We start from the raw sequence: 23,226 nt of genomic DNA, 5'->3' as shown, positions 1-23,226 counted from the left end.
CATAAGATCAGTGCGCGACCTGCAGTCGGCTAGTCTTACTCACTCTTCATTCATCCAAGATTGAGATAATGAGTGAGTTGAACAAGAGAATCACTAACAGCAAGATGGAGGGCCGGATTCAGCTCTTGGCAGAGGGGAATTCTCTGCCACAAACATGACAGAGATCCAGTCTGCTGTATCACAATCCCATTATATCCTATTGAGGTCGTAATATGGGGAACAGGATATCCGTCACGTTTCTGAGGGAGTATTCCATCCGCCAAGATCTAAATATGGCCCAGAATCTTCATGGATGTAAGGAAGAACAAGCAAACTGGACAGATAAAGTTTTTCCAAGAACAGAGTAGGAAAGATGAGACCTGAAAGGAAGGGAATGGCTTGGAGATTCAGAGAGACGGAGAGACGCTGAAGGAAAGACAGAAGAGCTGTGGAAACAGAGAAAGGACTTCAGAAAATAAGTGGGTTTGGGCAGAATACGCAGGGAGAAGCAAAGAGACAGAGACAAGAGAGTCAGAAAGATTGGGACCAGGAAAACAGGCAGACAAGGCAGCATAGAAGCATCAAAAACCTGCTTTGTTTCCTGTGACCCTGGCAGTTTTTTTCAGCTCACAAGGGACTTTTGCTACAAAGAAAGACTTCAGAGCTGTGCTAATGATGTTGGTCACGCTAACATGCTGGTTATTTTTACAATCATATAAAAGAGAACTTGGAAGCCTCCAAGTCTGCACTGAAAGCCAGTTTGGCTCCAGACTCCTCTCCCCATCTTTCCAAAGAGCATCGGAGAGCCCTTTAGAGACACAATAAGGACACATTGTAGGTCCCATTGCAAACTCCTGCTCCAAGGCACCAGGAAGTTATCAGTCAAAAAGGAGTTTTAATGAGGTCAAGACATTAAATAAAGCCTGGCTAAACTGCAGCCCTTCGTACAAGACATTGGGCTTTATTTTAATGTTGGATGCAACCCAATAATCCTATGGTTTCTGGAGGAAATGATAAATCTGGAGTACAATCCAGAAGTGGCATTTTCTTTACCATCTACCTTCATGGGGGAGGAAATCCCACCTATGGACTTTACCTTCATTTAGTGTATTCTTCAAAAACCAGAGCAATTTTCATTACCACGTAACTGTAAATCTGGGATTAGTCTTGAATGAAGTGGTACAATTAGGGGTCTTGTGAAGAAGGCCATCTGCAATATAAAAAAAATAATGCCCAGGGCTTAGTCGTGCACTGCTGTTGGACAATAAACTAGCAGGTTTCCAACCCTCACGAGGCAAGCAGTGCTTAATTTGGGCCAGTGGATTCCGGTGCTCGACGATGTAATGAAGTTGACAGTCTAGTAGTTGGGGGGGCGGAGCTAGTTGGGCTGAGGGGAAGAGGAGGGGTCAGGACAGGATGAGGGCAGTTAGAGTAGGGACAGGGAAGAGACAGGATGTGTATAATAAAGCTCCAGTAAGATACCACGCAGTGTCTGTATTTATTTGTAGCACAATGCTACAACTGGCGACGAGGATGGGATACTAAGCTCACTGCTTGCAGCACCCAGAGAAATCCCTGTCCCAGGCAGCGTCGAGGAAACGCTGCCGAGTGGAGTCAAGCTGCCGCCTGAAAAGACGAGGCCAGCAGCCGGTGACCCTGCCCCTCCAGAGACTGGGAGGGAGCCGAGAGGGGCCGCAGGAACGAGCGCTGAATCGCTCGAAAGAAACGAAGCTGATCGCGCTGAAGCGCGTCTCACGCTGGAAGCGTGTGCCCTGGGTGAGTGGTCCAAGTACAGAGATCGGGAGCCCACTCCGACCCTGTGTTGCGCCCAAGAACGCAGAAGAAGTGCCCCCAGCGCAGTGGACATTGTCCGTGAAGTACTGCTGACGAGCGCCGTTGAGAGCGCTGAAGTCGGGGCTCGAGTGCCCACCGACGATGAAAACCTCACGCCTGATGCGCGAGTCGTGGCATGCTGTCGGCGAAGAAGCGCGGGAACCTGCAAAGTAAGGCGGGAGCCCACCCCGACCTCACCTGGTGGCAGCAGTAGTTGAAGAGAAGTGTACCCTGCCGTGCGCCGCCGCCTGAAGTCGCCTGCCGGTGAGTCCAGAGGAGATTGAGACTGAGTGAGCCGAGAGAGAAAGCCTCGTGTGCATGCAGTGACGGCGGCCATCTTGGAGTCAGGCACCTTTGAGACAGACCCCTTAGTGGTTGTGGGGCGGCCATTTTGAAGTCAGGCATCCTGCAAGTTCAACAAGCACTGGCAAGAACAAATAAACAAGCATTGATAAAAGCAAACAAACAAGCATTGGCGAAAGTAAATAAACATGCATTGACAAGAGCAAGCAAACAAGCATTGGCGAAAAGAAGCAAACAAGCACTGATAAAAGCAAATAAACAAGCATTGGCGAAAGTACATGAACAAGCATTGACAAGAGCAAGCAAACAAGCATTGGCAAAAAGGAGCAAACAAGCATTGACAAAAGCAAATAAACAAGCATTGGCGGAAATTTGCAATCAGAGTGAGAAAGAGGCAGCGACACGATGGTGACCCCCAACGTGTCACCGCAGCGGGATGAAGATAAGCCCCTTGTTGCGGGCGGATCACACCTACGAGCTCCAGAACCACTGACTGTGACCACGGGAGGGAGCATGGGACCCAAGTGGCAAGAATGGCTAGAAGACTTCGAGGACTATGTCGAGGGATCCAAAGTGACAGTCGACAAAGAAAAGCTAATTGCCCTCCGCAACCTAGCAGGCCGAGAGATAAGCAAGATTATTAAGGACCTTCCGCCTACTGATGCAGGAACATACGACAAAGTACGTGAGGCATTAAATAAAAAGTTCCTCCACAAAAGGAATGTGGACTATGAACGCCATGCATTTCATCAGGCACGTCAAGGGAAAGAGGAAGCGATGAGTGCATTCATTACCCGGCTACGACGGCTATCGAGACATTGCGAATTTGAAACCTTCTCGTCTGACGCTGCCATCAAATAGCAAATCATAACCGGCTGCCACTCAGAAACACTCAGGAGGCGACTGCTGAGGAAGCCCCACGGATTGGAAGAAATAGAAGAAATGACTCGTGTCTACGACCAAGCGGAGGAACATGCCGCCACCATTGAAACAGGACACAGTGTCAGTCATGAACAAGCACACCGTGTTCAAGAGCGACCCAGTAGCAGACGCAAGTACTCGCAAGAGAAACGGTGGAAGCTGAGACAGCCATCGCGCCAACGACGCCCGGAGTATAAGAGGAGAGATCCAGGACGAAGGGACCGAAAGCCAGAAAGGACTAGACGATGTTATCGATGCGGGTATGACTATCCTCATATCGACACTTGTCCTGCAATGGGTCAACGCTGCAGGAAATGTGGGCGATTGAATCACTTCGAAGCAATGTGCGGAGACTATCACAAAGAAAGGCAAAGTGAAACAGCGAGACCGTCTCGCTCTGATACAAGGAAGCACCACATACGTGCTGTCCAAGGAGAGCCCATGCGGTCTCCAGACTCTTCACATTCCAGCCGGGACTCACGCAGGTCACGTTGGGAACGCAGATCTCCGTCGCGTGACTCAAGATCATCCTCGTCCAGGGACTCTGCTTACACTGTAGAATACTTAAACATGATAGTCGATCGGATCAGCTCAAAAGGTACCCACGCCTAGACATCAAAGTGGGAAACCATGACACCAAATTCGTAATGGACAGCGGGGTTTCGCTGAACTACATCCCAGTCACGGAACACGAGAAAATGATCCCGAAGCCCCCATTGACTTTTGCACCAGTCCGTGTCTTCACGTGGATGTCCAAAAAACCACTCCCTTGTCTGGGCAAATTCCACACGACACTCACCCACGACAATATCACCATACCTGCGGTCATACACGTGATCAAGGGTCCTGAAGCCGACTGCCTACTCAGCCTCCCCACCGCAGAACGTCTTCGTCCGGTGGAAATTTTGTTCAAAGTCTCCGACAACCAGAACTGCGTCAGCAAATTTCCCAAGCTATTCCAGGGCCTGGGCAAGCTGAAAGGGCGTCTCGTCCATCTGCACATTGACGAACAGATAAGACCGGTTGCTCAGCACCCGCGACGGGTTCCATTTCATCTCCAAAGTGCCATCGAGGACGAACTCCAAGAGCTCCTAGCAGCGGACATCATAGAGCGCACGGATGGCCCGACCCCATGGGTATCACCGGTGGTCATCGTACCTAAGAAAGGGACTCCCAACAAAGTGAGATTATGCGTTGACATGCGCTTACCCAACACTGCGATTGAGAGGGAGCGGCACCCTGGACCGCACCTGAGTGACATGATCGCTGCACTAAATGGTGCCAAGGTATTTTCGAAGCTGGACTTAAACAAGGGCTATCACCAGCTGGAGTTGGACACAAAATCCCGATACATCACCACGTTTGCAACGCACTTAGGACTTTTTAGGTATAAGCGGTTGAGCTTCGGTGTCTCGTCCGCCGCTGAAATATTCCAGGAGGCGATCCGGCAGATAATCCAACACATCCCCAACACTCTGAACTACAGCGACAACATCTTGGTCTATGGGTCGGATGTTCGTGAGCACGACATCGCTGCTGATCGCTTCTGTCATGCCCTGCTGGACAATAATCTGACATTGAACAAGGAAAAATGTGAGTTTCACCAGGCCACTCTGAAATTCTTTGGCCACATTTTCTCTGATGAGGGTATGAAGCCGGATCCGGACAAGATTGCAACTCTGAACAATACCAAGAGTCCTCAGGACGTCAACGACTTGAGATCTTTCTTGGGGATGGCCAGCTACTGTGCTCGCTACACCCGTGAATATGCGACCATCAGCCACCCCCTTCGGATCCTCACCAAACTTGGCCAACCGTTCGACTGGACCCCTCAGTGTGACAAGCGTTCAAGACATCAAGCGCGCCGTAGAGTCGGCCGACAGCCTCTCCTATTTCAATCCTCACAGGAAGACCGAGATCACGGTGGATGCTAGCCCTGTTGGTTTGGGGGCCATCTTGGCTCAATACGATAATGAATCTGACCAGAGGCGGATTGTTGCCTACGCCAGTCGCAGCCTGTCCGATCCTGAGAAGAAGTATTCTCAACCTGAAAAGGAAAGTCTCGCTGTGGTCTGGGCGTGCGAACACTTTCATGTCTTTGTGTATGGCAAGCACTTTACCCTGATCACTGATCATCAGGCGCTGGTCACCATCTATGGCAATCCGAGATCCAAGATGCCTCCGAGGATCAGGAGGTGGGGCCTCAGGCTCCAGGAGTACACTTTCACCATAATTCACAAACCGGGGAAGGCGGAGAACCCGGCTGACTACATGTCTCGCCACCCTCAGCCGTCATCTGAATCCAAACCATCGATCGCTGAGGAGTATATCCACTTCGTGGCTGACCAGGCGCTACCACCTGCTATCCCCATGAACGACATTCGGGAGGTCACTGCCCAAGACACTATTCTGCAAATGGTGCGTCAACGGATTCAAGCCAATCGGTGGAGGCACAACCCCCAAGAAGAAGACGCAGACCCCACAGTCCGGAAAGAGATACAGGCATTTCGGCACGTCTGTGACGAACTGTCAGTCACTGATGATGGAGTCATCCTAAGAGGTCAGCGACTTGTGATTCCCATCCAACTCAGGCAGGGAGTTGTCAATTTAGCCCACGAGGGCCACAGAGGAGTCGTATCCACAAAACGGGCCTTACAGGAACGCGTCTGGTTTCCGTTTCTTGACCAGATGGTGGAGTCAACCCTGAGAGATTGTCATCTCTGCCAATTGACTAATAAGAGCAATACACCGGCACCACTACAGATGACCAACCTGCCAAGCGGAGTGTGGCAAGAAATTGCCATGGACTTCTACGGACCGCTGCAGTCTGGGAAATATGTAGTTGCCATAATCGATGAATATTCCAGATTCCCCATTGCACAAATAGTATCGTCCACAAGTGCTTCTTGCACTCTCAAGGTACTAGATGAAGTATTTGCAACATGGGGTGTCCCCAAAGAGGTTAAGACAGACATTGGTCCCCCATTCAATGGGCAGGAATGCAATGCCTTTGCGAAGCACATGGACTTCAAGCACAGGAAAGTCACACCCCTCTGGCCACAAGCTAACGGCACCATTGAAAGGTTTATGGCGACAATCAAAAAGACATTCCAGCACGCCACAGCTGAGAAGAAGGAGCTGCAGGCGGCCTTGAATGAAGTCCTCAGGGCGTACAGGACAACTCCACACTCCACCACAGGACAATGTCCAGCAACCCTCATGTTAGGGCGACCAATGAGAAATCGCATCCCAACTTGGGAAGGGGCCCTGCAAGCCGGGTCGCCGAGTCACAACCACCATGAAATGGCTGCAATTGACAAACATAATAAGGACAAAATGAAGTCATATGCCGATGACAAAAGGAGAGCAAGGTCTTCATCCTTGCATGAAGGAGACTATGTCCTCGTCAAGCAGGAACAGCAGAGAAAGACTGATTGTCGATTCCGTGACGAGCCACTGCTGGTCACCCAACAAAAGGGCACCATGCTGACTGCCGAATCTGACCAACGTCGAATCACCAGGAATGTCTCTCACTTTAAGAGGTGTCCTCGAGACATGAATGGGCCACTGATGTGCCCCCTTGGTTTACCTGCAGTTGAAGGACTTACCTCTGGTGATACAGACAGCGGAAGTCAGCTGACTGGACTTTTGCCGACGGCGTCAACAGCAGCCATGTCTCTGCGACCACGTCGTGATATCCAGCCACCAAAGAGACTCATTGAGGAAATGGATTGAAACCATGTTTTGTTTGTTTATTAAGAAAGGGGGAGATGTAATGAAGTTGACAGTCTAGTAGTTGGGGGGCGGAGCTAGTTGGGCTGAGGGGAAGAGGAGGGGTCAGGACAGGATGAGGGCAGTTAGAGTAGGGACAGGGAAGAGACAGGATGTGTATAATAAAGCTCCAGTAAGATACCACGCAGTGTCTGTATTTATTTGTAGCACGATGCTACAGACACCATCACTTAATTATCAATACCAGCACTTCTGACAGTCTACCACATGATGACACTCTCTGTCAAATTTAGAGATAAGCACACCAAGTTGTTTATTAATTCAATCTATATTAAAAATGACTAATACCTGCCAATCAAGCCAATCTTATTGGTTTGGAGACCTGGAATAGTCTAAATTGTCATACTACTGTCATTGGCAGTGCTGGAAGGGGCAATGAGTGGTGCAAGCTGCAGCGGCCTCCTGCCGAGGGTCCTGGAACTAATTTTATTTTTACAAATCAAGCACTGCAGGGCAAGTGGTTTTGTGTCTCATCATAGCCAATCCCACAACTCTAAATTAAATCCCATGGATGCTTAGAGTCATTTTGGGTAAGGTTTCTGTACAATTCTAGAGCCTCTTGTACTGGGGTTCAATGTGTAGTATGAGACCATACGAGCCCTTAAGCATAAGATCAGTGCGCGACCTGCAGTCGGCTAGTCTGGCTCACTCTTCATTCATCCAAAATTGAGATATTGAGTGAGTTGACCAAGAGAATCACTAACAGCAAGATGGAGGACCTGATTCAGCTCTTGGCAGAGGGGAAGACTCAGCCACAAACATGACAGAGATCCCGTCTGCTGTATCACAATCCCATTATATCCTATTGAGATCGTAACACGGGGAACAGGATATCCGTCACATTTCTGACGGAGTATTCCATCCGCCAAGATCTAAATATGGCCCAGAGTCTTTATGCGTGTAAAGAAGAATAAGCAGACTGTTGGATTTTGAAGAAGGAATCCGGACTCAATGTAATAGGAAATCACAGACTAGACAGATAAAGGGGCAGATTTACAAGCTCCTTGCGCCACTTTTGCGTCACTTTTAACATGGGAAAAGTGACGCAAAAGTGGCGCAAGGGGCTTGTAAATCTACCCCAAAGTGTTTCAAGAAATGAGCAGGAAGGATGAGATCTGAAAAGAAGAGAATGGCTTAGAGATTCAGAGAGAGAGAGAAAGACACTGAAGGGAAGACAGGAGAACTGTGGAAACAGATAAAAAAAATTCAGAAAATAAGTGGGGTTGGGCAGACAATGCAGGGGAGAAGCAAAAAAGACAGACACAAGAGAGTCAGAAAGATTGGGACTAGGAAAATGAGTAATGGAGTATAGAGATTGTTGAGGGGTGGAGGGCATGAGCGACAGGGCGCTGAGACAGGAGATATAAAGTAAGATGAAAAAGACAGGGCCAAGGTGTGGAAAGTGATCAGAAAGCAGCAGAGGGAGCGTTTCTAGGAAAGTGCGGGTGAGCACAAACAACGCAAACTGAAAGAGACATCAAGTATATGCACGCGATGGGTTCAGGGTGGGGGAAAGCCCTGTATGGGAAGAGAGACTAGAAAGATTGGATGGTTCAAATTAGTCTTATTGCTCCATTGATGACTTTTAACTACCCTTTCCCACACTATGCAAGTCACCATATTTTAACCCCATAATTTGGGATGAACAATTAGCAACCGTAAATCTGGCTCTATAATGTTTTATCATGAAATCTACGTATTTGTCCAATTCATGTGGATAAAGGAGGAATGTAAAAAGGGGAGACCTGTGAGGAAAAATTGATTCAATTAATAATATATGTCTATATACATTTATTTCAGATTTTTTGTTGTTTTAATTTTGCCTTTTCTTGTTGGTTGGTGATGTATGCATATATTCACAGAAAGAAAGCCAATTGAGCTGAGAGAGGTCCTCTATATAGGGAGCTATGTGCCAGTCCTCTCACATCATTTGTTTTGTGCAAGTCCGGCAGGGCTTTACTTCTGCACTCATAAATACATTCTTGGCAAATTTCACGACATTTTATGAAATTTGTGGAGGGTTTTAAAAGATGTGCAGCAAAACTGACCGTTGATTCAATATTTTTCGAAAAATAAATGTACTAACTTTAGTAGTCTTTGTTTTACTTGCAGGGAGAAAAACGTAAATTGACTTTTTCTGGGAGATTTTTGCCAGCAAAAATATTTTCGCTAGCGAATTTTGACAGCAGGGTATTTTAAAAAAAAAGTATTTCATTTTGTAATGTTTTTAATCATCGGAAGTGCAATTAGTGTTCATAAAATATCCTAATTCTCAGGATGTTTGATTTCCCTGCTGAAGTTTTTATGTTGTGCCCTTCAGTGGCACTTGGATGCGCTAATATAATCGGGAATACAACCCAATTAATTTATTTTGTTTCCTAACGCCAACATTTTCCTTATCATCTCAAGAAGACGGGTCGTTACCGCTGAATAAGAAACTTACATTTTAAACCAGGTTGGCTGCTTTAATTGATTATACTCTGGGAGTCTCTACAATGTCCTCTGACCTATTCTTCAAAGATTGACTCCTGGCTCTATCTCGTGATGCTGGTGCGAGCCTATAATTGCACAGCTGACAAATGACCTCCTTCCGATGTTCTGACATCACATCTGGCAGACACAGCCCTCAGGAGCCAGGCCCATTCCATACAAATAAAGTAACATGAGGGGAAGTAAATTGGACAAAGTCCCTTAACCAATCTTGGGTGAATCCCATCTGGGACTGAGGCTTAGCGGCCTCTGCCTTCGCCTTTCGGCTGCTGATAAATGGAACCAGTTTGTCTAACTAAATCAGACGCGACAGATAAAATCAATTTAAAAATACAAAAATCAGGCAAGTTCACTCAGTGGCTTTTAATCTCTGTTGCAGAAAGCCGTGTGCAACCTGCAGGCAACATGAAAGCTGAGCGGTTGATTTTGTGGTCCTTTGTCTTGGTGTACAAACCAGGGTGCAGGTTAGGAAGGATTCTGTTTTTTCTATTGTTACTTAAAGAGCAGCATAGCTATCTCCAGAACCCCCCCCCTCCTAAGGATGGTTGTTTTCAGTGCCGGATTAAACCGTATGGAGGCCTCTAGGCAGTCAAAATTTCGGAGCCTCCCTTGCATATTATCTCCTAATTATTTTATAATTTTACCAACCAACAATTTTAATAAACCACTACATTACATTAATACAGTGTTTTCTCTATAGAGTCTTTAATGTAAAGTTTTCGTTTCTTTGAGTTGATTCATTTTTTCCTATCTTTTGGAAACAATTGAAGAAAGCTTGATTGTGATATTCTTTCATGATCAAATCAATATTATTTTGATCCATTGTCGTGGGCAACTAAAAGGAGTGTGGTCCCTGGGCCGGTGCCAACTTTTGCTATTTGGTCATCCGGAACTGGTTGCTTTGTTGAATTCTGATATTATGATTTCCAGTTGATGGATAATGTCACCACCAGATTGTTTTCTCAACTGGAAGTATAAGGATAACCTCTCTTCTGCCCTGCCCAGGCTCTTTTGGGGCTTCGCTACCCTGAGAGAGGGAGGTCTAGGAGGGTGGTGAACTTGCATCACCACCGACTGACCATTCAGCCTGTTGGGGGACTGTCGAGACCTATGGCTCGCCAACTGCTTTCTCTCAGACCAGGCAGCAGTGCGCTTTGGTTTTGCTTTGTTCGCCCTAAGTTGGCAGGGTATGCCCAGACGTGGGTCCCTTGCTCACTTTGCCACTGGATTCAAGCAAACCTGGCTGATGACGCCTTATTAGCCAGAAACCGGTCCCAGGATGCTTGTTTCCGGTCCAGGGAAGACATGGCTTGGCAGTTCGGGCTGGACTGTTCCCATGAGGCACAGGGTCAGACTGATTTGCATATGGCCTTGTCTGAAGTGGGGTGACGGAGTGAGCTAAAGAATGATGATGGACTAAACCCAGATCAGTTGACTGGGGGTGAGTGCTTGCAATGTTCAACACTCCGTCCATCATCACCTTTGGTTTTGCTTTGTCAGAGTCGGCACAGCACCAGCTGTCTGTATTGAGAGCGGAGGGCACGTTTAAGGAGGAGGAAAGTTAGAAAAGTCTCAAGTGATGGTAAGAGAGTCAATTTATGCAAGTGAGGTGCCATAAAATGCGAGATTCAAATATATTCAAATTCATTTTTTTTACATAATATCCATTTAACCCCAAACAGGTATGCTAGATATGCCCCTTAACAGTCACTAATGGCCAGATTTATCGAGGGATTATGTTGCCATTGAGTCACTCAGGGTGTCATAAGGGCAACGCAATCCCTAAGTCAGATTTACCAAGAAAATCAAGGCCACCTTGCGTGTCCCTGCATTGCTTGGTAAATCTGGAGTAACGTGCGGCAGCGCAAGTTGCTGCTTTATGTTACTTTGCCCTGGAAAGGCATTCCATGGGTAGGGCAAGACTTTGCCCAAGCAGCCACCCATGCATTTTACTGCATTTCCAGATTTACCAAGACACATAAACCTGGGAATGCATCAAAATGCTATGCCTTCCCAACAGATGTGTAACAAGGAGAAATATCTTTATTTCTCCTAGTTGTTTCCTCTTTCTAAGTGTGCTGCATTCCGCAGCACACTTAGAAGGCAGAAAATGCCTCTGAGGATTGTTTGTGTGTAGGAAGGTGTATTTTCCTGCACAAAAACAATCCTGCCTACAACACAGGCTCCCTTGCACCACTACAAGGCAGAAAAATGTGCACCATCACAGTGAGTGGACAGGAATGCTCTATCTAGCGTTAAATAAGACAAATTCCTGCCCTCTCCTTTTCACACAGAGCAGCAAAGCAGGATATCTTGCTGCGTTGCATGAAAGTAGGATAAATCTGGATAGCCAACATGGCCAGCCAGGTATCGCACAATGAGGTTGGCAAGAAAAGGAAGCGCAAACGCAATGACCAAGAGTTGGAAATCCTTGTGGATGAGTTTCTCGGAATATGATAAGCTGTTTTGAAGGGCTTACATGTCTTTACCTGTAGCAACCAAAAACAAACTTGGACCAGGACAACAGAGGATAAAAGCTGTAGGTGTCACCAAAAAGGTCTGTGGAATAAATCAGGAAGCAGTGGTATGACCTGCGTTCCTACGTCATGGATAAGGTAGCATCAAGAAGACAGGAGGCTACAGCTACAGGTGGGGGACAAAATACAGAGCCAATGTCTTCCCATTTGGAAAGCCAACTTCCTGTCTGAATCTATCTCTGGAGTATATGATATTGACACATCTGCCCTTGTATTGGATGTCTCAGGTCAGTTCATCACAATGTATTTATGCAAAAATACGCAAAATGCGATGCAGGGCGCGCTACGAAATTCATTTTAATAATTTAATTGTTTACTTACCTGCAATCATCCATATTCTGGTATTTATCACCCCCCACCCTGCCCCTCCCCTGCCCCACCTGCCTGCCCCACCGCAACCCACTCGACGGGCCACGGCTGGCACAAGGGTGCCTCTGATTTGAATAAAGGGATACCAAAATTAGACGGAATCATTTCCGAAGGTAATGGAGCTATTAGGTCTGGCTTTGAATGATTCACAATGGCTATAAAGGATAGGTCCACACAGTGGCTCAAGACCCTGCAGCGCATAGACTTCAACAGAGACACATGAACAATCGCCTATAAAGATGTGGCCATTCTGTTGAAAGTTTGGCTGCAGGCATTTCACTTTTGTATCGGAGAACTGCCAACATGCAGGTAGAGTTAGTCCACCACAGTGGGGATTTAGCAAGAAGCCTAGCCCAAATAAACACTGTAAAGAAAATTGAAACAGATTGGAGGAATTAGGGCAGCAAGGTTGGTTGGAGAACAGTAGCGGTCGGCAGTAGGTGTTTCTGTAGGGCGGTGACGTGGGCAGGGGGAGGGGCAGGGTGGGGGGTAATAATGTATGGATTACAGAGTTTTACAGGTAAGTAAACATTTAAATAAATAAAATGAATTTCGTTGCGCGCACTGCATCACATTTGGTGATGCAGTGCGCGCAACGAAATTCGTTTTATTTATTTAAATGTTTACTTACCTGTAAAACTCCGTAATCCATACATTATTACCCCCCACCCTGCCCCTCCCCTGTCACCGCCCTACAGAAACACCTACTGCCGACCGCTACTGTTGGAGAAACTGAGGAAGGTCAGCAGTATTTTTGTTGGTGGTTTTGATTGGATGATATGAATCCTTCCACCACTCACATTCAGGGAACTATTTTTTCCTTTTTCATTCATAACTACATGAGAGTGCATGTGTTTTCTTGCTTTCTTACCTCGTGTAGCACTACCCACTCAATACCCACCCCACACATTATGTGTTGCACCCTCCACCCCAGCTTGCCCATTTCTTCCCCCACTTACTTTCATCCATGTGTGTTGCTTACCCCACCGATGCACTCTGTGTTTCTCTCGTCTCCCACCTCCCCACCCATTTCTTCACTTGCCTTGACTTTTTAAATTATTTTATTTATTTCCCCCAGCCTCAAGCTCGCTCATTTTCCCTCCCTCCCACTCACTGTTATTTCCCACCCACCTGCACCTCTGTTGCTGCTAATACCCTCACTGTCCTTAACATATGTTTTTCACATATTTTGGAAAGCCCGGCAGGTGGCATTTGCTGCTGGGCCACTCTGTTTCCGAAAAACGTGATTTTGCTTAAGTAATTTTTTTATTTTTTTATTTACTACTCCAAGTTAGCTTCACCATGTTGGAACAGTAATTTTAAATATAAATAAAATTGTGCTTGCAACATTCCGGAGGCATGCAAACGTGTGGTAATGCATGTAGGCATAGGTCGTCACACATATGCATGCGTATGGAATAATGACACAGCATGAGACACAGCCACACAGGCTCACTTTTCTGTTCACATTTATAAATACATCTTATGAACGTAAATTTCTACCATTCCTGATACAGAGAATGAGGATTGGTGGATTACGGAGGCAGTGGTATTTTATCTAAGCATAAGCAGCTCCATAGTTAGGTAAAACGTTTACATGGTGTTGGTATAAGAATATAGAGGCATTCATTCGACCTAAAAGATACACTGGACACAAGAAAGACAAAAAAAAAATATCCACAACCCGGAGAACGTGTGGTTTGGTGGTGGGAACACATTTTCCACACCCGTGGGTATCCAATTTGTCAAACATGTATTACTTGTTTCTCCTAGTGTTAACTTGGGATTTATTTAATGCATAGACAACTGTTTAGGAACTAGGCATGTTACCTGTGCACTATACCCCACCATGGTCTAGAGCTTGGAAATTCCAGCGAACCAGCTGTTGGTGTGTGTTTCTGGACTGGAATCCAGTTGCATTGTGGAACTGGTTGTTGATGTCGAATGATTTCTGTTGGCAATAGTTGGTATTTTTCTACAACCAGTAGTATTTTGCTCAGTAATCACAGGCACAAGGGCTACAGGTGGATCCAGTAAACCACTTGGAGATTATCAACAGGGATTTCCACAAACATAATCTTTTGCAACATTTTCAGGATCTAAACGACTCCTTGTGCAACCACATCAGTAAGTTATACAGGTTTTTTAGCCTGTTTATGGCCTATATTCCCATTGCTCAAATTGAAAATGGGAGAATCCGCTGTGTTGAGATCTGATAAATTATTTTTATATAGCTCCTCATACAGCACATCTGCTCTTTCTAAACACTAGGGGGCAGATTTATGTTAACTGGCGCATCCCCAGGGATGCGCCAGTTAATGTGCGCCACAGTGCGCCACAGCTCCGCCACCCATGGTGCGCCGCATTTACAATGCGGCGCACCATGGGGCAAAAACGGCACAGATGCGTGACGCATCTGTGCCGTAAAGGTGGCGCATTGCTGGAGTTGCGTCGCAAGCGCGACGCAGCTCCAGCAAGGCTCGGGGGGGGGGGGGAGGTGCCCTATCTGACCAATGCTGCATCAAGACCTACGCCTGCTTCAAGCAGGCGCAGGCTTTTGACGCAGCATTGGCCTGAAATTGACTGAGTGAAATCTTATAGATTTCACTCAGCCACTTTTGCGAGGCGCACCTGCCCCGGAACGCCCACCCTGCGCCGGAACGCCCACAAGCGGCGCAGGGCTTTACAACATGACGCATCTGCCTAGATGCGTCACGTTGTAAATCATTCGTAGGGATGCGCCACGTTTACACCGCCTTGCGTGACGCAACAGCGGCGTAAACGTGGCGCAAGGGCCTCATAAATCTGCCCCAAAGGGTCATATTTTTGGGCCCAGTTGCGTCACCCTTGCACCACGCAACATGGTGCATGCGTGATGCAACTTAAAAATGAGATTTACGAAGCCCTGCAAAGCCACTTTGTGTGGCTTCATAAATCTGGAGTAACGCTATGCAGCGCAAATCGCTGGGTTGCGTTACTCTGCTCTGGGAAAGGTTTCCATGAGCATTGCATGGGTGTTCCCACGCAGTGGTGTAGCTAGGGGGGTCTGCCCTGGGCGGCACGTGTTTTGGGGCGGCGGCCTCCCCTGCTAATACCTGCCTGTCTCGGGCCCGAGACAGGCAGCAGATTGAAAAAATGCTCTCACCAGCACCCTCCCCCCCCCCCCGCATTCCCAGATTTACCAAAAATGGTAGACTTGGGAATTGGCCAAAAAGATGCGCCTTCCCAGGGGAGTCGCAACAATGATAAATATCTTTATTTGTCCTCGTTCATTCCTCTTTCTATGTATGCTTCATTCTGCAGCACACATAGAAAGAGGACTATGCCTCTTAGGATTGTTTTTGTGCAGGAAGGTACCCCTTCCTGCACAAAAATAATCCTGTATGCAACACAGACACCCTTCTACCATGGTACAAGGGGGCCTGCATTGGCGCTAAGCAGCCAAAACAGCGCCATGGCAGGAAGAATGGCGGAAATGCGCTGTATTCTTTTAAATATGGCGCATTCATGCCCTTTCCCAGTCATGCAAGGTGACGCTGCACTGCCTGCGTGTATGTCCCATAAATATCCCCTATAAATAAAAGATCTTAATATAGCCCATTCTAAGGGGTTTTCTTCTTTTTCTCACCAACCAGTAACATGGTGCCAGGCCTGAGCGTGCTGCAAATTAATTAATACAGCAAAGTAGCCAGGGAACCGTGGGCGCGTTTGCCCCTCTGGTGGGTAGTACAAGAAAGCCACAATTGGGGTGCAATGGGCTGCTGACACCTCTGGGCTCCGGTGCTACTACACCTGCTGCACTGTTGAATGCTAAGCCCCTGAACTGATATCTTCACATAAGTAAAAATGAAAGTGTCATGCCTAGCGTCACTGTGTCCATTAAACACTGTGTGTTTGTAGTGGCCTTTCCCTAGTTAAAAGGTGAAACCGACCGAGCTGCATAATGGAGAAGGGACAACAATTAATTAAAACAAAACAACAATTAATTAAAACAAAATTAGCACTTCGTGCATTTGTAAAGCGTGTTTTTCTCTCACCTCGACAGAACGTGACGGTGATGAATGAGATTGTGTGTTACCTTGTCACTGCTCGTCTCCAGCGAGGGCTGCTCGGCCCCCTCCCACCGCCCCCACCCCTGCCGGAAGAGATGTATCTGCCTCCCAGGACGGCTTACACGTTGCAGTATAATAATTGCAGTACGCAGTGTGCTAGCCGGAGTGTACCAAGTAAACGTGTTGCCTGGAAGACTGTTTTGTTAAGCGGACCAAAGTGTCCCTTGTGAAAAATCTTACTGAGAGCCTAGGAAAGGGGGGAGGGGTGGGGGCAGCTGAAACCTCTGTGTATTCGACACTCCCCCCCCCCCCCCCCCCCCCCCCCCCAACACAGCGTGATGTGCCCTGGCGGGCGGTTTATAGTAAGTGACTGTGTCCAACAACTGGGCGCTGGCGCCCGGGCACTGGTGGGTGTGCCCCAAGCAGTGGGCGCTGAAGGGTGGACGGGGCACTGGCTATGCTCAGACCAGTGGGGGCTGAATAGTGCACGCTCGGCGAGCTCCAAGCGGTGGGCACCGACGGGTGGGACAGTGACGTTGCAGTAGTCCCTGCAGCATGTATCTTTTATGTAACGCATGTAATCCTTAGTCCTTATGATTTGCAACTGGTTCTTATGTAAAGCGCTCTGTCACCTTCGGGTAAAGTTCGCGCTATATAAATTCGGATTAAATAAAATAAAATAAAATCCCCCGCCCCCCTCCTCCTGCACTGTGCACGGGCTGCGGGTCCCTGGCCTGAGGGCTCCTGTCTGGATCCGGGCAACTCAAGTCCACTTACGCCACTAAGGTGGGCATTGGATTTGATGCAAGCAGCGACCGCTGAAGGGTGGATACCATCCAGGTGGGCATTGGGGGTGGTCATAGAGTCACAATTTGGTGCCACGCAGACCCATCTCACCTCCGCTGATTGGCACCTGACGTCCCTCTCCTGGCTCCTTAATGTAATTGTAAATTGCATTTTTTTAATGTTAGTGGAAATTACCTGTCAGTTCTTGTCGGCTTCCCCGCCCCTAGCGCCCCCCACTTTGTTGAGGAAAATGAAAGGGGTGTTTGAAAACTGAGGGAGGGGCGAGGTGGGTCGATGCGACAGGAGCACGGATTCTCTCGCTTACACACGAGGTGCACGTGGTGTTAAGTCTCTCTAAGTTACCCCCCTCCCACTGACACTCTTATTCCTCGCACGTTTTGTTTTTCTTTGAAACAATACAAACGCACAACTCTCAGACGCGGGCACACACAAAAAACACCTAGCAGCCCAGGCACGCCCACCCATGAGTGTGATATAAAAAGCGCCAATGCCCAAGCACGTGTTCTGTTTGGTAAGTGCGACCGGGTTTAAGTGCCTCTGAAAAGAGGCCAGGGTTTGTTGAGCCCACGACAAAGACGCGATTGCCAGAGGCGTCTTTTACCTCACGCACACATAGTGTGAGCGATGAAAGTGCACTCCGGAGAGGCATAGAGGAGCGCGCCTTGAAACCCCTTCTCATATTTCATTTTGGAGGGGTGGGGGAGTTAGAAGTGCCACCCCTCAACACTTCCAATCCCAGGAGCTCAAACACCTCCCCCCACCCATACCCACCTCACCCTATATTTATTGTACTCTGTTCACAGTGAACCTGGCTGTGGTAAAACGGAAGCGCTTTAACTTTTGGTTTAAACACGTTCTCCACAGCGTGCAACGCTGTCTATCGCGATGACAGGCAGCTGTTCCCTGACATATTGAGTGGACCTGTATATATGTGAGCGCGCGCGCACGTGGGGAGTGGTGCTATACATCAAATGTTATGCTACTTTCGACTGCACAGACAGAAAAGGCTTCCAAATACATAATTCGCCGGATTTATATCAAACGGTCATTAATTCTCACAATTCACACGCATGGCCGTGGGATACGGACTTCAAAAAGGAGACGTTCTAAGAAACGAGTCCGTCTACCCCATTTCCTGCTCACTAATCATTGTTCTGCAATCACCGCGACCTCTTTCAATAAAGAAAACAGACTGCTTATTGCAACCAATGTGCAGCCGGCAGCGTACCCATGAAAAATAAACAAAGCAGCAAATTCCCATGAAATTGCCAGTCCATTAGTTTCTACTTATGGTAATGACCCACATCAATACACACTGCTAAAGTTTATCACTACCCTTTCTTGAAACATTATTTTTCTCATGACAGGTAAGAAAATCTAAACATTCCTTGCAATCGGTGGCCATTGTTAACTGGACAATTCCTGACTCTTTTAGCCAAAATACGCTTAAATAGCAAAAAGAAAAAGAAAAAGAAAAAGAAAACACATAAAATCCAAAACGTCTACTACTTGCTCATACATTAATATTTTGTTTTCAATTTTTCAATGCAGGTTATTGCCAATCGTACACTATGCATTTTTCAGTTTACTTACTAAACAAAACAAAACTAACTAAAATAGATACATAAAGGGTGACATGTACAAAGCCACTGGAATTATGCATTTTGGGAAGTCCAAAATAAGTGACATGGTTGAATAAATTATGCAAAAAAAAGACAAATTATGCGGGTGATGCAGTACATTTTGTAGCAGTATTACTTCATTATTTTGTCATTTTACACCTTAATTAACTCTGTCTGGACAAATGTTTCATCTCAGTAATGTCAGTTTAATACAGCAATCAGCAACTGAAAGGTGACCAGTTAACCTCTGCAAAGGGTATGCCACTGGGTGACAACACCTGGAGCAGCATTTTCAGTCACTTTTGATCTGTTTGAGGTAAAAACTTTTTTTTGTTAAATTCCACAAGTTATACAGCAGATGATGGATTATGTGACAAGTGCATCACATCCTGAAGTATCTGAAAAATGTCACAGCTGCACAGTCACATTATTCAAGAGGCCCTGACAATAGTCCAAAAGTTGACATCATGGGTTTCTGGTCATATTTACAAACTACTCTTCCTTAGATCTATTTTTAGGAAACATAAATGCTTCTTTGGCAGTGTAGAATTAGCTCTCTATGAGAATACATTATATATATATATATATATATATATATATATATATATATATATATATATATATATATAAATATATATATATATAAATTTTGAATACATATACATTTATCTTGAATATGGCAGAGTATGCTTGTTTATATTTATATGACATATTTGACATTGTTATTAAACTGCAGTGGTTTCAAACAGCTTGTATTCATTGGCAAGGTTTCACATCTGTGAATTATGTGCTGCAATTCACGGAGATGACATTGATGCTGTGAATTATTTCCTGTAACTCAGGGACTGGGTGTTATTCCTGTGAATTATTAGGTTGAACCAATGGGAATTTGCATTTGTAATATTAAGACGTGTATGTTTACGCAGATGACGTATAAATGATACATAAATATTGCATAAGGGATACCCCACTATTCACAACATTGAGGACAACCACCAAATTAATTTCCCCTAGTCTAACAGAATGGCACAATTCCCGAAAATTCCGTTCCATCCAATGGGAAGCACTGAAACAGAGTTCGTCAGTCTAATTGCCTCCTCACCATTCCATTATGTTGTCCTCCAAACAAGACGGTGGCTTCGATTAAGCAAAAAGACGATTTACAGTATAGTAAATATTTTTTTTAATCAACCGACCACACGTAAGAAATTAAAGAAAACGCAATTTTGCATCCCAGCCACAGGCAACAATTACAAGGAACGCCTGCCAAAACATCGCGTTCTGCAGGAAAAATATACATGACCCCCACACCTTATAAACGAAAGAATATCTTCACTAAAATGCCGCCTACTCACTCAGAAAAAGGAGCTCATTTTTGTATTATTTGCAGCACACACTACAGGCAGCCAACTGCTGCGTGATCAATTTACAGTGTCACGTGGATTGGTTCTGGTTGAAACGTCAGTGTTCCAAGGCACAGAAAGCACAATTAAGCAATGTGCTATAAAACATGCGTAAAGGGTCACGTGTGTATTGTGGTCCTATAGTGACATTTTTTGACAACTACGAACTGTCAGGCCGAAAATAAGACGCTTCACTGGCTTTACATTGTAGGGTCATGTTGCAGCTATTAGAACCACCGCCGGTTGTGCAGTAAGTAGACAAACATGTGATGTCCACACACACGTGCGTGCGGCCTGCAGGCCGAGCACAGATCGACAGATACTCAGACACAGTTCCCCAGGCTCGGCTCGAATTTCGACATATTGCACCTGTGTTAGACGGACCACATTTTTGAGGAAACGTTTTGGTGGCCACACAGGGTGCATAGGTCCCCAAATGAGACCGAATTATGGCGCGGCCGCACGCGGTGGGACAGTGGGGTGCCCTAAACATCTTGGTACAACAAACTGGCTTTGAAGTCCTCTGGGCCTCGGTGTCACCTCAGATTGAGGCGTTCCGTGGCTTAGAGCCGCAGACTCTTTCTGTACAGGGAGTCCACTGACAGAGGCCCTGCCGGGTGCGTGCAGTCAGACAGTCACACGGTGGCCTGTGGGCCAGGACTCGGGTATGCTGCCCGTCTTCTACCTGTAGTCTGGTCACTGGCACCCCGGGCCTGAGGGCCCCAAACTGGATGCGCCTCTGGTGCGAGTCGTCCAGTCACACAGGCACATGGGCCCACATGGGTGCGCAGTCCAGAGTTCCGCGGGGCACGGGGGCCCGGCCCTGGATGCGCCTCTTCTCCGTATATTCCAGTCACCTAGGCCCTGCACTTAGAGCAGGGTGCGCCGTGTGCTGCGTGCACAGCAGTCCCACATCTGCTGAGTGGAGAGTCCTGTCACCCGGGGCATCACGTGGGCATGCCCCCCTTGTGCAGACCAGTCACACGGGGAATGCTGGCCCGGCCCTGGTGAAGTCCGCAGCCTGCAGTCCAGTCACACATAGCGTGAACTGGATCTGCCGTGTGTGCGGCGTTCGGTCCATTCACACGGTACCTGTGGGTGCGGACCTGGGTGCTCTGTCTGTACCCGGGGTAATGTGGGCCCAGAGCTGCACGTGCGTGTGATCTAGTCACAGGTGCGTTATACGGGCATGAATATGGATGTGCCGTCTGCTGCGCGCAGGCAGTCCAGTCACACGGTGCTTGTGGGCCCGCGCGGGGATGCGCCCATCCAGAAATGAGCGCACCCGGAGGAAGGGCAGAGGTTGTATCGGGGCAACTTCCGGCTTCTGAACTCAGCCACCCTCTGCCCCCGCGCCTCAGCTGATGCATAAACACGGCGAGGCGGAGCGCGTCAATACACCGTGTGACAGGCACGAGATACTCCCCAGACTCTGTGCATCCTCCCCGGCTCCAGTGACGGGCAGGCCCGGCCGAGGAGGTCACTTCTGAATGAAACGATACACAGCGATCTCTGCTCTTTCAAACTGCTGCTGGACGACAAGACACACTTGCAGCACACTTTGAAGGAGATATTTGAATCCATGCGTAATGCGAGATGCTTAGAAAGAGGATGTTAAGGCTCCTAATTAATGTATCCGTTATAAACACTGAATGCAGAGATACATTTTATCGCTCAGAAGCCATTCCACTATACGTGTCCGTCTTTCTGTCCGTCTCTGCAGTCATGCTTGGATCAGGACCTATACACATTAATTTTACCCACTGATGCTGTATCCTGCCCTCCCGTACACAGGTCAATCCACCTACCTACCGTTGCATCATCTATTGATTCACCCATTCATTCATTCAGTCAGTCAGTCAATCAACACTTCTTCCATCTATCCACCTATTCATCCACTTGGCAAGCTTCTTCCCATCCATCCATCCATCCATCCACCAAAAGGGCACCCACTCATATATCCAGCAATTCATTCGTCCACTTTCTCTGTCCCTCCCTCTGAGTCTGTTTATCTGCCCTAAAATAAGACAACAGGGACTAATTACACCCATCTAAATAAATGACTCATTCCTTAATAATTAAAATCCGTATTTATAAAGCCAACCACGGATTATATTCACAGATCATTCCCCCAAATACACACTTCTAGGTGGAACACGGAAACGAGCATAAAAGGGTGTTTTCCAGTGTTGTGATCTACAGACCTATTAATTAAAATCAATTTCCCTTTCAGAGCGCCTGGGTCTGATGTGCCGAATGTCCATGCGCCTGGCGGCAAGGCGCTGCAGCGAGCCCAAACATTGGAAGTAACGCGAGTAACGCGGCATCAGCACACCCGCCCCCAGCGCCGTGCACGCCGGGGCAGCCCGGCTGCTGGCCGGCACCCAAGCGCATGCCCTGCACGCACATAAACAAACCCTCTGGCAGTGGCACGGGCGCCCCGCTCTCTGACAGGACAGGCTGCCGCCTCCCCGGCAGACCCCCGCTGCATCCAGGAGAAGTTGGGGCGAGCACTCCCACAAACAGGCTCACAAAAGCCCGCAGAGGCAGAGAGGAAATGAACGTGCAGCCTGTGATCCATGCAGACGAAGGACAGCTGTTAAAGAATGAAGCCGCAGCACAGCACAAGCAGAAGAAAGCATGGCGGGCAGCGCTTACCTGGAGCTCTGCACGGAAACCGTATCTTCAGAGAGGCCCCGGGCATCCGGCTGACTGGCACAGGGCGGTGGGCGCGGAGCAGACCACAGCGAGAGGCATCTTCGCCCCGTCTGCTAGCAGCCAGCCGTCAGCCTCCAGCAGCAGCAGCAGCAGCCCCGCGCTCCAGCTGCAAACATCTCATTAGACTAATGCATTCAGCACAGGCAGAGAACTCGATTTACCATAGCTACAGCGATGAATTTCCATTACGATGACAGCTTCAACCACATCATGTCCGGAAAACCAGCCAACCACTGCCTTTTAAAGATCACGCACATTTTGCATGCGAAAAAAAGGAGGCCTCTGTGTCGCGCTTCCTTCCTCCTGGGGTAGGAGCAGCGAGAGGGTTGCGATTGCGTTTTTTAGGCTTTGGGTGTTGTCGGTTTGAGGTGCCCCGATGCGTTTTTGGTAGGCGATGCAC

At 47.6% G+C, this 23,226-nt stretch overlaps 1 protein-coding gene across 2 annotated transcripts in view; it reads right to left on the bottom strand.

Moving 5' to 3' along the window:
- SCML4 (Scm polycomb group protein like 4) overlaps positions 1-22,951 on the bottom strand; it is a 571,844-nt gene extending 548,893 nt beyond the window's left edge. For both annotated transcript variants that reach the window (XM_078648414.1, XM_078648415.1), the window contains exon 1: positions 22,767-22,951. The gene's annotated coding sequence lies outside the window, so the exon portion shown is untranslated. The remainder of the gene's footprint in view (positions 1-22,766) is intronic.
- Between the last annotated feature and the right edge of the window lie 275 nt (positions 22,952-23,226).

Source organism: Lissotriton helveticus, chromosome 6 (assembly GCF_964261635.1).
Source record: "Lissotriton helveticus chromosome 6, aLisHel1.1, whole genome shotgun sequence".
Classification (NCBI taxonomy): domain Eukaryota; kingdom Metazoa; phylum Chordata; class Amphibia; order Caudata; family Salamandridae; genus Lissotriton; species Lissotriton helveticus.
The sequence above is the reverse complement of the archived record's forward strand: the minus strand, read 5'-3'. Positions and strand labels throughout refer to the sequence as shown.